Source organism: Protopterus annectens, chromosome 2.part1 (genome assembly GCF_019279795.1).
Source record: "Protopterus annectens isolate FY-2018-M chromosome 2.part1, PAN1.0, whole genome shotgun sequence".
Taxonomy (NCBI): domain Eukaryota; kingdom Metazoa; phylum Chordata; order Ceratodontiformes; family Protopteridae; genus Protopterus; species Protopterus annectens.
In genome coordinates, this window is record NC_056729.1 from 1840092583 (window position 1) to 1840107157 (window position 14575).

Sequence of the window (14575 nt, forward strand, 5' to 3'; positions counted from 1 at the left end):
TCATCAATAATGATGCCAAGAAGCTTGGTGTTGGGAACAATTTCAAGGAGGGTGTTGTTTTGGCTCTGTATGGTGAATGTGGATTTGTCAATGGAGTTTTTGGTAGGGGAAAAACATTATTTTGGTTTTATTTGTATTTGGTGCCAGATGGTTAGACTGCATCCAGGTTTCTGTTTTGGAGAAGACTAGTTGGGTTTTTGCTAGGAGCTCGGAGGGGGAGAAGGCTGAGCAGACGGTTGTTGAGATCTCTGCATATTGGATGATAGATGTGTCTGGGATGGATTGGTGAAAGTTGTTAATGAATAGATTAAAGAGAAGAGGGCCAAAACAGAACCTTTTGGAACACCTATGGGTGTGGAAAGGAAGGGGAGGTTGAAGTTTTCCATTGGACAGCTTGTTGGCAGTTGGACGGGTAGCTGGAAAACCAGGCGATGGTGGTGGGAAAGAGGTGTAGGGTGGAAAGTTGGGATATAAGTAGGGTGTGTGAGATGGTGTCAAAGGCCTTTGACAGATCTATGAATAGTAGTAGATATATAATCAATAACAAAATATATAAACCCAATTATAGATTGAATTGTAATTCTAAACTTGTAGTGTATGCTGCTTTGTGCTCGAACTGTGCATGTTTTTATATTGGAAAGACATCTTCGTGATAGGATTTATGAACATGTTAATGCAATTTCAAAGTTGAAAACTGAAAATGCCTTAGCAAAACATATTGTACTTTTTCTGAACCATCAGTTCCAATTTATAGGTTTAGACCAACTCCAATTAGATAGTAGGAGAGGACCCTATAATTTGCTACTAGAAGATCGTGAACTTTCGTGGCAATTTTGGACTAATGCTTTTTCTGAACCAGGGCTCAATGACCATTGTAACATCTCATGCCTTTTAAACTTAGGAGCATAAACAGATAGTATAGGAATATTTGTTTTGGGTTTATGATTTTTAAAAAAAGAAGTATTTTTAAAAAAAGAAGTATATTTAATAGGATTGTGCTTTGATAACAACTTGTTTTTAAAAGTATATACATGTTTACATATATTATGTACTGTTTGGGTATAGACTGTATATGATTTAGCGAACCTTCCCAGTTGAGTTGTACAGACTTTATTTCAAGTACTTTATTTTAAGTATTTTTCATGTAGCTGTGCCTTTTAATTTAGCAGTGCTACTTAACACAATTAATTAAGCTGATTGACTCAGCAAGACTATTGTATAAATACTATTGATTGAGTGATTGTTTTTTATCTGAAGAAGTTGTTCCATTGTGAATGATGAAAAGTGCTTAATAAATACCTACTTGTGTTTTTGGAACTCTTTTGCTTGGAAGTGTTTTTGGAACTCTTTTGCTTGGAAGATTTTTTGGTTTTTTGGGTTTGCTTTCAACAGTCAGTTGAGATCTATGAATAGTGGGGATATGAACTTGCCTGAGCTGCGTTCAAGGTTTATGGTTTCAAGAAAGCAAAGAAGGGCTGTCATGGTGCTGTGGCCAGGGTGGAAGCTGTGTTGGATAGGAGAGAGGAGATTGTTTAGTGTTAGGGGTGCCATGAGTTGTGCTTGTATTGTTTTTTCTAGTATTTTACAAAGAAGGGAAAGGATGGCAATAGGCCTGAAGTTGGGGGGCATCAGTATTTTTGCCACCTTTGTGGAGGGGGATGATGTAAGCATGGCCACAGGTAGAAGGGATGTATGATTCTTGTGTTGATCTATTTATAAGAATAGAGATGGGATAGGCAATGCTGTCTGCAGCCTGTTTGAGGAAGGTTTGTGGAAGGTTGTCGGGTGCATTGCGACAGGGTTTGAGTTTGAGTAAGGAGTTATAAGGTATGAATCGATACTTGTTTATATTTAAGGATATAGTTCATCCTGGTGTTGGGCAAGAACAGCGACAGATTTTGGCTATGATGTCTTTCAGAGTGGTTTTGAAGGCTGGGATGGAGGGTCTTGAGCTGATGGATACAGATAAGGAGTTCCGGGCCTTAGCAACATGGTACAATTACAAACAATGGCCAGCAGATTTGATAGGTTTGTGGACAGACAGGAGTTTTTAATTTATAAAGATTCATTTTACAAAAATACTGGTATCCTGAGGTGTAGGTAACCCATTAAACACAAGGTTTGCAGTTCTGATGGGAAGCAGACTTCATGGTAGGAATAGTACAAGAATAAATATAAGAGGTTGTATATGGAACTTGAGAAAGTGTGGCTTGTAGCAAGGAAAAAATGTATAACGAGACAATGGCATTATAGGAAGAGCCAGTAGGTTCATAGGTAAGTACTGGGCTAACTGCACTGAAGGGCCATTTTAAGCTTAGTCAGTATCCTGAGGTCAGAATGAATCTCTGTACCTTGTGTCTGTGAGGTGAAGACTGTAACCATTATGTCAAACCCAATCACATAACATAACACCCCTAACAACTGAAATGATAAACTGATACCTTATTTGACTAATGGTGTAAATTAACCAATTAATAAATGTGTGATAATCTTTGGTTAATATATATATGTATATATATATATATATATATATATATATATATATATATATATATATATATATATATATATATATATATATATATATATATATATATATATATATATATATAAAATTTACTGTCATATCCATACCCCATTACTACTTTCTTGACCCATTTGTGGGTGTTGCAGAGTTGTGTGTGCTGCTGTGTTGGTGATGGGTGAGGGGGCAGGTGTACTATTACTGTCACAAATAAAGGTTTGTTACATGTATTGCTAGCCATTTTTAAATCATTTGCTTACTTTTTGTAGTGGCATTAGAGCATTATATATGCGTGTCTGGAGTACTTTTCAACACAACACTTGTATGCCAGTTACAGATGTTTAGTACTGGAAACTACTGTATAGGTATGTAATTGCTGTGCTGTTCTGACTTGGGTGCTGTATATTTAGGTTCATAGGTTCATACTAGGCTATCTGCCCTAGGGCATTTATAACCCTAGCCAGAGTGTGTTTGGCTTTTGCCACCCATTTTAAATTAATTTTGCTATGCATTTTTTGAGGTTAGTATACTGTGCCTCTGTCTAACAGTGACACAGAAATGATACCCAGGGTAAACCTACAATCTCCCATCCACTCATCAAGATTCCTCTTGAAGAGAGTCAATGAGGGACTCTGCCTAACCTGGACTGGGATTTTATTCCAGAGTGAAGGGAGCCTCTGGGTTATGAATCTGTCCCTCCAGCATGTCCTATTTATTTCAGTGCTGAGGTTCAAGTCTTTTGAGCATGTAGCTCGATGGGATTTGGATTTTCTGAGGTGCAGCATGTCCATTAATTCCAGGTTGGACATGGCTTTATACATCAGGCACAGATCGCCTCTGAGCAGGCCATATGCCACTGAGTAGAGCTGGAGTTTCTTTAACCGGGCAGCATATGGCATCTGTGAGCCCTTTGATCCTCTTGGTGAGGTACTTTTGGGGTCTTTCCTGTTGCTGCAGGTGTCTGGTAAGGTACATCCCAAAAGGGGCATTGTATTCAATTATGGGCCTGATGAGGGATGAGTAAAGAGGCACGATGACCTCCCTTGATCTAGATGTGAATCCCTTCATGATTAGGTGGGCTATATAAAATGTTTTTCTAACCACTTTGGCCACATGGTTGTCAAATGAGAGATTGTTATCAACTTGGGTACCCAGGTCCCTAATTACTTCTTCCGTACTTAATGGATAACACCTATGTGGTAATTTGTGGGCACTTTGTTTTTGCCAAAGGGGATGACTATACACTTTTTGGTGTTTAGCTTAAGGCCATGGCTCTGGCACCAGTTGTCTGTTTCTATGAGGCCCTTTTGGAGGATGCTTGTGTCGGCTGGAGAGTCAATTACGGTGCCCAGTTTGCAGTCATCTGTGAACCTGGTCAGCCACAGTCCTTCCGTGTTGGCCTGTACCTCCAAGAAATATATACCGAACAAGAGAGGTCCCAGGACTGAGCCTTGTGGGATGCCACTTGTAACTGGTTTGGAGTCTGACATGGCTCCAGCAATTCTAACCATGTGGGTTCTGTCCTTGAGCCAGTTTGCAACCCATCTAGTGACATAGAGGTTTATGTTTAAGCTGGTGAGCTTATCTATAATGCCCGAGTGGGGTATTGTATCGAAGGCTTTTGCGAGGTCCAGGTAGGCTGTGTGGACTACCTTCATTTGTGCAAACAGTATTGAGCCATTTACTGTGATATGATATGTTTCCATACTGGGGGCACTCAAGGTTTGTAGGTAATGCATTCTGCTCCAAGCAATGCAGTATTTGCCTAGTCAGCATCTGTATTTTGAATTATGGTGTGATGCAGAGTTATGATCCTGGATGTCCTTGCAAAAACAGCTTGACATTTACTTGAATAACTGCCATGGGATGATGTACATGAGCCATATCTGGGATGAATTATAGTCAGAGAAGTTCTTAGTAAAAAACAAAATAATGGTGTGATACAGTGCGACCTTGCAAATGTGTAATTCTAATCCACCGACAGATGTCTTATCCACTATGCCACATGGGCAGCCACATTTATGCTGATGACCATGGCAGGACTTGAATCTAAAATATTCTGATCCAAAGTAACATTTAATTCCACAGTCACAGAATGAATCCACCCCACCCCCAAAGAGTGAAGCAGATATGAAGCTAGTATGGAAGGGCAAAGTTATCATTGTGTGCATAAGTGGGTGAGGGAGCAAATGTTTGCAGTATCTTCCACAGAGAAATGTACATGCAAACTTGGAAGTGAACCATGTGTGTATGTAACCGAGATCATTTGTGTGTGCATGTCAGACAGCGAGCTTGTGTGTGTGTGTGTGTGTGTGTGTGTGTGTGTGTGTGTGTGTGTGTGTGTGTGTGTGTGTGTGTGAGAGAGAGAGAGCTTGTGTGTGTGTGTGTGTGTGTGTGTGTGTGTGTGTGTGTGAGAGAGAGCTTGTGTGTGTGTGTGTGTGTGTGTGTGTGTGTGTGTGTGTGTGTGTGTGTGTGTGTGTGTGTGTGTATGCATCTGTGTGTGTGTGTGTGTGTGTGTGTGTGTGTGTGGGTGAGAGCTTGTGTCTGTGTGTGTGTGTGTGTGAGTGATAGAATGAGTTTGTGTGTGTGTGTGTGTGTGTGTGTGTGTGTGTGTGTGTGTGTGTGTGTGTGTGTGTGTGTGTGTGTGTGTGTGTGTGTATGTGCGTGAGAGACCAAGCTCATTTGTGTCGGCATGTGAGACAACGAACTCTCTTTTGCGTGCGGGCATGCACACGCACGTGTGTGTGTGTGTGTGTGTGTGTGTGTGTGTGTGTGTGTGTGTGTGTGTGTGTGTGTGTGTGTGTGTGTGTGTTTGGTGGGTATGGAAGGATTGGTGAAGAATGCTTTGGGAAAGGCCACTGTCTTCAGTGGTCTGTCAGTGTGAGACACTAGGTGGCTGCAATGCTGTGCATGTGGGTGTACGAAGATATAGCCTCAGCAGTAGTGGCTGTGATGTGCCTCCATCTAATGGACATATTCAAGACATGTGTGGAAGATAAGGTGGCATCCCATGTATGCACCCACTCACAGGAGCTGCCTCTAACTGCAGTTTCACAGGTAGTACCACAGCCTTGGCCAGAAGTAGCTGTGCTGCATGACTGTGAGTGCTGTCCCTTACCAGCTATGCCACTGCCACATGTGCCACAATCTCATGGATGCCTGTTCCTGCCTGCAGGTACCTCCACACCTGATGTGACTGTAGAAATACTGACGCTGCCTGAGCATGACCTTAGCCATCCACATCCTCAGTGGCTACCATCTATGGAATCTAAGTTGGATTGGTTGAATGGAACAAGTCTGCCACATGGTGTGTGAACACCAGATGACCCCCCATGCTAATATGCAATTGATTCTGTTAAAAGTATCACCAATATGAAGCATGAATGTCAGTAGGTCACTCTGCACACCATGTAGCATCCATATCATCTGTGCAAAAGCTGAGGTGTTACTGGCTTGTGTCTCCACAATGTACCTGGATGTATGCTGGATTGCATCCATTAACACAGCTAGTTCTGGGGGAGGGCAGTACCATTGCTGTCTACATGTAGCAGTATGCAGGCCCATGTTGTCATCCCTCCACCCTTTGGAGCTTGTGAGAGACATACAGTGTGCCACACTGCCCTGACTACCTGTGCCCACACCATGATGTCCTCCCTGAGTAGCATAGAGGCTATACCCATGCCTTAAGTAGAGGATGTTTTCTGCACACACAGACACTTTACTCTCTTGTTGTGCCAGCTGTTCACCACAGTTATTGTCAGATTCAGACTTCTCTGCAACATCAGGCAGTGGAAGTACCACAGTGGTGGACAGAGAATCACCTGTGAAGATCTTAGATAAGAAGACATGGTATAAGTATAATCCATCACCTCTCCTTCACTCCCTGGTGCAGAATTAATAGGATGGTGAGTAGTGGCAATAATGCGTAATATGTTTTACCTTGTGCAGGTACCATTGGAGGTATTCCTTACCTTGTGCAGGTGCCATTGGAGGTATACATTACCTTGTGCAGCTGCCATTGGAGGTATAACTCACCTTGTGCAGATGACATTGGAGATATACCTTACCTTGTGCAGGTGACACTGGAGGTACACCTTACCTTGTGCAGGTGCCAATGAAAGTATAGATTACCTTGTGCAGATGCCATTAAAGGTATACCTTACCTTGTGAAGGTGATGTTGGAGGTATACCTTACCTTGTGAAGGTGCCATTGAAGGTATAGAGTACCTTGTAGAGGTGCCATTAGAAGTATATCTTACCTTATGCAGGTGCCACTGAAGGTATACCTTACCTTGAGCAGGTGACATTAGAGGAATACCTTACCTTGTGCATGAGCCATTGGAGGTATACCTTACCTTGTGCAGGTGTCATTGAAGGTATAGATTACCTTGTAGACGTGCCATTAGAAGTATATCTTACCTTATACAGGTGCCACTGGAAGTATACCTTACCTTGAGCAGGTGACATTAGAGGTATACCTTAACTTGTGCAAGTGCCATTGGAGGTATACCTTACTTTACCTTGTGCAGGTGCCATTGGAAGTATACTCACCTTGTGCAGGTGACATTTGAGGTACACCTTACCTTGTGCAAGTGCCATTGGAGGTATAACTCACCTTGTACAGGTAATATTTGAGCTGCACCTTACCTTCTTCAGGTACCATTGAAGGTATAGATTACTTTGTGCAGGTACCTTTAGAAGTGTACCTTACCTTGTGCAGTTGCCACTGGAGGTATACCTTACATTGAGCAGGTGAAATTAGAGGTTTACTTTACCTTGTGCATGAGCCATTGGAGGTATACCTTACATTGTGCAGGTGACATTGCAGGCATACTTTACCTTGTGCAGGTACTATTGGAGGTATACTTTACCTTGTGCAGGTGCCATTGGAGGTATAACTCACCTTGTGCAGATGACATTAGATGTATACCTTACCTTGTACAGGTGACATTGGAGGTACACCTTACCTTGTGCAGATGCCATTGAAAGTATAGCTTACCTTGTGCAGGTGCCATTAGAGGTATACCTTACATTGGGCATGTGATTTTGGAGGTATACCTACCTTGTACAGGTGCCATTAGAAGTATATCTTACCTTATGCAGGTGCCACTGGAGGTATACCTTACCTTGAGCAGGCGACATTAGAGGTATACCTTACTTTGTGCATGAGCCATTGAAGGTAAACTTTACCTTGTGCAGGTGCCATTGGAAGTATATCTTACCTTATGCAGGTGTCACTGAAGGTATACCTTACCTTGAGCAGGTGACATTAGAGGTATACCTTACCTTGTACATGAGCCATTGGAGGTATACCTTACATTGTGCAAGTGACATTGCAGGCATACTTTACCTTGTGCAGGTGCTATTGGAGGTATACCTTACATTGTGCAGGTGCCATCCCTGATATACCTGTAGTAGCTCAAGCACACATCAGTGAGATCTGCAGTAATAAAGGGATTAATCAAAATTATTTGTGGCTAAATACAAGAAGAGCAATGCACACTTGTGTCATCTCTGACAGACACTCTTCAGGCACATCACAGCTTGGCTCCAAGGTCCAACATCCCACTGCACTGTGGGTCTGTGATGAGTCTGTTCTGCTTTTCAGAGATGCCAGAAACTCCTCCATCTCCATCATTGCTGGCTCAACTTTTGACCAATCTTGCATTGCCCTACCCTGCTGTGCAAGATGGAGGGCACATTTTTCCACATCACAGATAATCTTTGTAGTCTTACATCTGATCTGCTCATAGTGGCCTGATTTGATGTCTATAGCATCTTGCCAGCCACAGTCCTGGCAGGGCCAGACTTCAATCTCCTGCCCAAACAGTAGATTGGCTAATCTATATTTGTCCCTTGGTGAGCATGTGATATGGAAGAAAGGCATGGCAATCTACTTCTGTTTTCTACTTGCTTAGTAAAATCCATTGGTGGCGGTGGGTGTTCCTGGAGTAACTATAAGAGTCAGTTGGGATCTGTAAGCATGGATAGGTGGTATTAAATTCATTCCACAGTATTGAGAAAACAAGTTCGTAGGTTCGTAGGTTCATAGGATGATACTAAGCTATTGGCCCAGAGGCTCTTATAAGCCTAGCCAAGAATTTCGTCCATGTACCCACAAAGTCAGCATCAGCTTCCCCTGTCCAGCAGGTGGGATCCCAGGGGTATATTTTCTGTTTCCTATCCAGTCGTCCAGGTTCCTCTTAAAGAGGACTAGAGAGGTACTCTGCTTGACATGGAGAGGGAGTCTATTCCACAGATGGGGGAGTCTTTGGGACACAAATCTATCCCACCAACAAATTCAATTAATGTCACAGACCAGGATGAGGCCTTGTGTTTGGGTTGCATGAGTGGAGTTTGACTTAAGGATATGCAGAAACTCCATCAAGGCTGGGTCTGAGATGGCCTTGTATGCCAGACACAGGTCACCTCTGAGCAATCTGTATGACTCTGAGTAGAGGGACAGGACTTTTAGCCTATCTGTATAGGATAGGTGTTTGAGACCCTGGATTTTCCTGGTCAGGAACCGCTGTGGTTTCTCCAGCTGCTACATGTGCTTGGCAAGGTACATGCCGAAGGGGGCATTGTACTCCATAATGGGACTGATAAGGGAGGAATACAGGGATGTTATGACCTCCTTGTTTCTGGATGAGGTGGGCCATGTAATATGATGGAGGCAACATGGTGGTCAAAAGTCAGGTTGCTATCAACCTGGGTGCCCAAGTCCCTCATGATGGATTGCATGCTTAGTATGCTGTTATTAATGTGATAATTAGTAGGATGCCAAAATGATACATTTCTTAGCATTCAGTTTTAGGCTATGCTTCTGGCACTAGTCATCAGTTTGGGTAAGGCCCTCTTGGAGGATTTTTATATCACTAGGGGAATTTAAGACAATGCCCAGCTTGCAGTCATCTGCAGACTTGGTCTGTCACAGACCAGTGGTTTTGGCCTGCACCTCAGAAAAGTATATCACAAACAGTAGAGGCCACAGAACCAATCCTTGGGGTACACTGCTCATTAAAGGTCTACTACTAGAGGTGACTTCCCCTATTTTGACTAAGTGGGTTCTATCAGTGAGTCAGTTAGCTACTCATCTGATACCATATGGGTTGATGCCTAGCTGGGAGAGTTTATCTATAATGCCAGGGTGTGGAATAGTGTTGAAGGTGACTGTTTTGAAGAAGTTGACCAAGTTTAACAGGTATGATCTCCCTTTGACAAAACCAAATTGTGTAGGGTAAAGTGTTTGGAGGATGCCAATGTCCTTGCTTATAAGGTCCATGATAATGCGTTCCATGGCCTTGCAGATCAGGCTAGTTAGGCTGATGGGCCTATAATTGCCTATGTCAGTGGATGCTCCACCTTTGTGTAGAGGGATGACAGTGGATGTCCTCCATTCGGCTGAGATGAAGCCGGTGCTTGGACTTTGGTTAAATAGGGTGCCTAATGGAGCTGAGAGCTCATGCCTGAGTTCTTGTAGGATACAGCCAGGGATGTTGTCAGGTCCCATGGAGACTGTATTTTTTGCATTTGAGAGGGCATTAAAGACCTGATCCCTAGTGATGAGGGAATGGGGCAAGTGCTGAGGATGTCCAGGTTTACTGATGGGAGGGACGTGGGGGGTAAAGTTTTCAGTTTTAGGCTATGCTTCTGGCACCAGTCATCAATTTGGGTAAGGCCCTCTTGGAGGATTTTTATATCACTAGGGGAATTTAAGACAATGCCCAGCTTGCAGTCATCTGCAGACTTGGTCTGTCACAGACCACTGGTTTTGGCATGCACCACAGAAAAGTATATCTCAAACAGTAGAGGCCCCAGAACAAATAAGCAGGTTGCCTATATCTATGGCTTTTGAGTGTGGTGTTATTGACCACCAGTTCAGATTGCAGGCATATGTAAAGAATGCCTTGTGATTGTCCTTAATGGATGTGGCCAATTTGAACTCAAAATTAGCCTTAGAAGATTTCACCAATGACCTTATTTGCTTGTTGAGACAAAGGAGAGATTGCTTCCAACTTGGCACCTGCTCCTTCTTGGTCCTGGACAGCAGTTCTTTCCTTGTATTATAGACATTATTTATTGTTGCTGTCCACCAGACAGGTTTACTTTCTTGAGGAAGATGATTTGGTGCTGTCAGGTATTGTTAAGGCCATACAGCTAGGCAGGTGTTCATATAGTTTTTTGGTGTAGACTTGGACATTAGTGCAAGTTCCATCTGAAGGGATGGTGGCTGTGAAGCTGCTTATACCTGCTCTCAGGTGATTGTAGTCAGTTTTGGAAAAGTTTTTTTTTGTTTGATCCTGACAGGGGGGGAGGGGCAGGGGAGATGTTGACTTTGAAAGTGATCACTTTATGGTCAGATCTTACCAAGGAGAATGACACCTGTAGGGGTGCTTCAGTGGCTACTCATGTTGGTTAGGAACAGGTCTAAGATATTTTTACCTCTCATAGGGGTGTTGACCAGCTGATCCAATGCATTGGCACTGGCGAAGTCGAGGAATCTCTGGGCATTCATGTTTGGGCTAGAATAGGTCTTCCACTCTATGGTTGGGTAGTTAAAGTCACCCAGGATCAGAGTAGAGGGTTGAATCTTTATGGATTCAAGTAAGTCGAGATAAGTGGAGTGGGTATCCTGAGTCATGGTTGGGAGTCTGTGGCTATGATTTGAATAGGTGTTTTGTCAACAGTTAACTGCACTTGGAGTGTCCCCTGTGTGTCATACCATCTGATCAGTCTGGAGGTGTGTACGTCTTTGATAAATATTGAAACTCCACCTCATTTGGCTTTGCAGCCCTCCACTTGGGGTCTGAAATTATGGTAGGACAAGTAACCTGGTAAGGATAGGGTGCTCTCTGCAGCTTTGAACCAGGTTTCACTGACTGCACACGTCAGTATCCTCCAGGGCAAGGAATGCTTGCAGTGAGTATAGTTTCATGCTAAGACTCCTAGCATTTAACAACATGACCTTTAAATTTCATATAGAGGAATTTTTCATGTTGGTAATTTTGTGCTCATACCTTTGCCTAAAAAAGGCACTATGGGGGAGGCAAGAGCCTTTTCCAGAAGACTGACGCCCAGGGCAGACAGATGAAGACTATCTCTAGCAAAGCATTGTGGTCTGTTAATCATGCCCTCCCAGGCTGTCAGATACTGGATCCCCTTGGAATGACACCAGAAACTAAGCCAATTGTTAAAGTCAATAATTTTCTGTTTGTATTGAGGCATCATTCTGGGTGACAGTAGAATGATGCTTAAAGCTGGGGACATACCTGCCTGGGACACACACTCAGTGAGCTCCATCACCTGCCTGGGACACACTCAGTGAGCTCCATCACCTGCCTGGGACACACTCAGTGAGCTCAATCATGCCTCCCTTCATATAGTCCAGAGAGGCACGTCTCAAGTCATTCACAACAACATGGTCTATGAGAGTCATAACAGTACCTCTTGTTAAGACACTTGACTGCATGCATGTCATAGTGGATTCTAGCACCTAACAAGCAAATGACCATGACTTTCTCCTTGTCTAGCCTGGTAAGGGGCACAACATAAAGGAAAAAACTGCACAAAGCTTACACAGCCAGATGTTTTTTTGAACAAAAAACAAAAACAAACGTGAGTGCTTTCACGACTACTCTCGTCGCTTCATCAGGGTGTACTATGTGTGATGCTTGGTGCTGTGGGTTCTGATGTGAGTGTGTGTTTTTGCTTTGGAGGTCACTTTTGTTTATGTATGTTTTTGTTGGGAACCTCTGCATATGTAGGAGTGTGTTGTATAGTTGTGGGTGGTGGTAGAGGTGTGGCGTTCGTAGTGTTTGTGCAGACAACCTTCTCTGTGCCAGATGTACTGGCTTGTGACTGAGACAGCAAGGATTCTAGGTTCTTAATGTAACTGCATCTCTCACATATTGATTTATTTGTTTGTTTATTTATTTATTTTCTTATTGCATTTCTTGACTGGGAAGTTCTGATTGGACTATAATGGTCCCTTTTCTGTGGAGGCATAGGGAGTTACATAATGCAAATATATGAGTAAAGACAATTGGAGTAAGCAAATAAGCAAAATATGTAAATAAAATGAGCAAATATAACAGTAAAACACAACAAACAGGATCATAGGAGGTTATTAGATTATCAACGAGGAGGTCATTTGAATCCTAGCCGTTTCATCCCAATGTAATGCCCATAAATAGTCTAGTCAATACCAAGGATTGTATTTAGTAATAACTGTCCATGTCTAGAAGGGTTGTGGGTTCTATCCCCGATATGAATTTATGGTGCCCCATCCACTCATCCAGGTTTGTTTTGAACAGTGTCATAGAGGTGCTCTGCTTTACATGAATTGGCAGCCTATTCCAAAGACACAGGAGTTGGTGGGAGACAAATCTGTCCCTGCAGCATGTTCTATTGAAGTCACAGACAATATTTAGGTCCCTCTAATGGGTAGCTCTAGTCCCGTTTGATTTATGGATATGCTGCAGATTCATTAGGTTTGGATCGGAGATTGCTCTATAAGCTAGGCATAAGTCTCGCTAAGAAGTCTATATGATACAGATGAAACAAGACAAAAAATCCACAGACCACTGAAAAATACTGAAGGCGATTGAAACACAATAAGAGAAGCTGGTAGTTCCACAAATTTATTCTTCCAATAAATGTTAGCGCTTTCGGCAAGTTGAATAACTCACCTTCATCAGACAAACAGTGGGATGACTTTACACTGCTGTTTAAATACCCACAACCAATTCACGTTAACCAATCATGAAAATTAGCATTCCATTCGAATTAAAAACCATAGGAACTTAAAAATAGGTGTAGAACGTCACATCCTATAATATAAAATGATGTTACTGCATATTACTAGCCATTAAATACACGTTCTGTGTGAAATAAGACACTATAAAGCGTCATTATTAAAGATTGAATACTAAAAAATATATATATGTATACTTATGTATATTTTTATCAAATAAGAAATAAGTAAATAAATAAATAAACATGAAACATCTTACTTAGGTCTTAACAATGTTCCTTATTGTTATGTGTAATAAAAAAGTTTCATTTTTTAAGATAATATTACAATTATTGGACACATATTCGATGTTTTTAAATACTATTAATCTTGGTAAGTCATACTAAAAGACGCCCTTTCCTCATATACATAACTTATTAAATCTATACATACATCCTCATTGATTGAATAAAACTTGCAAGTTGTTTACCATGTAAGTGTGTACTAAGTACTAAATGTGCTTTATAACACGTTAAATATGGGACTATGATACAATTAACCACAAGAGTCAACTTACTATTGTTCTAGACATAACAAAAGTTAATAACACAGTTGTGTTCCCCTCTACAAAACTGCATCATAAAAAAGCAGTTTGGAATAGACTATCTGTTGTAGGACAGCCATTTGAGAACACATTTTATTGACTGTGCTTCATTAATACAAGGAAACAGGTGAGCTCTTGTGCGGATTTGCCACAAAAGCTCATCTATTTCCAATCGTGTTTGCCATGGACCCCCTCTGATGTCCACTTCCCTGTGTTGCAAGACTAAATAGTTAAATGTGTGACCACTGAATTCCATACAATGCCTGGCCAAGGCATTGTTGGAATCATTCTTTGTTATGGCATATTGATGTTCGTATATTCTATGTTTAAGCCTTCTCTCGGTCTTGCCGATGTAAAATGCCTTGCAATAGTTACAAAGGGCAGCGTATGTTACAGATTTCGTCTCACAATTAAAATGTCCATTGATCTTATAGTCTTTACCATTAATGTTACAGCTTTTAGTGACTTTAATGTGTTTACACTGGGTGCAAAAACCGCACTTAAACATACCTTGAGGTTTATTAGAGCTAACATGAGGTTTTACTTTTTCTAAAATAGATTTCATATTTTTACCTCGTCTATATGTAATTTTTGGACCTTCACCTAGGAGAGATCAAAGGCTTCTGTCATTTTTAATGATGTCCCAATTTTTGTAGACTATTTCCCTTATTTGTATCGAGTCTAGGGAATAAGTGTGCAAAAAGCTAGTTGT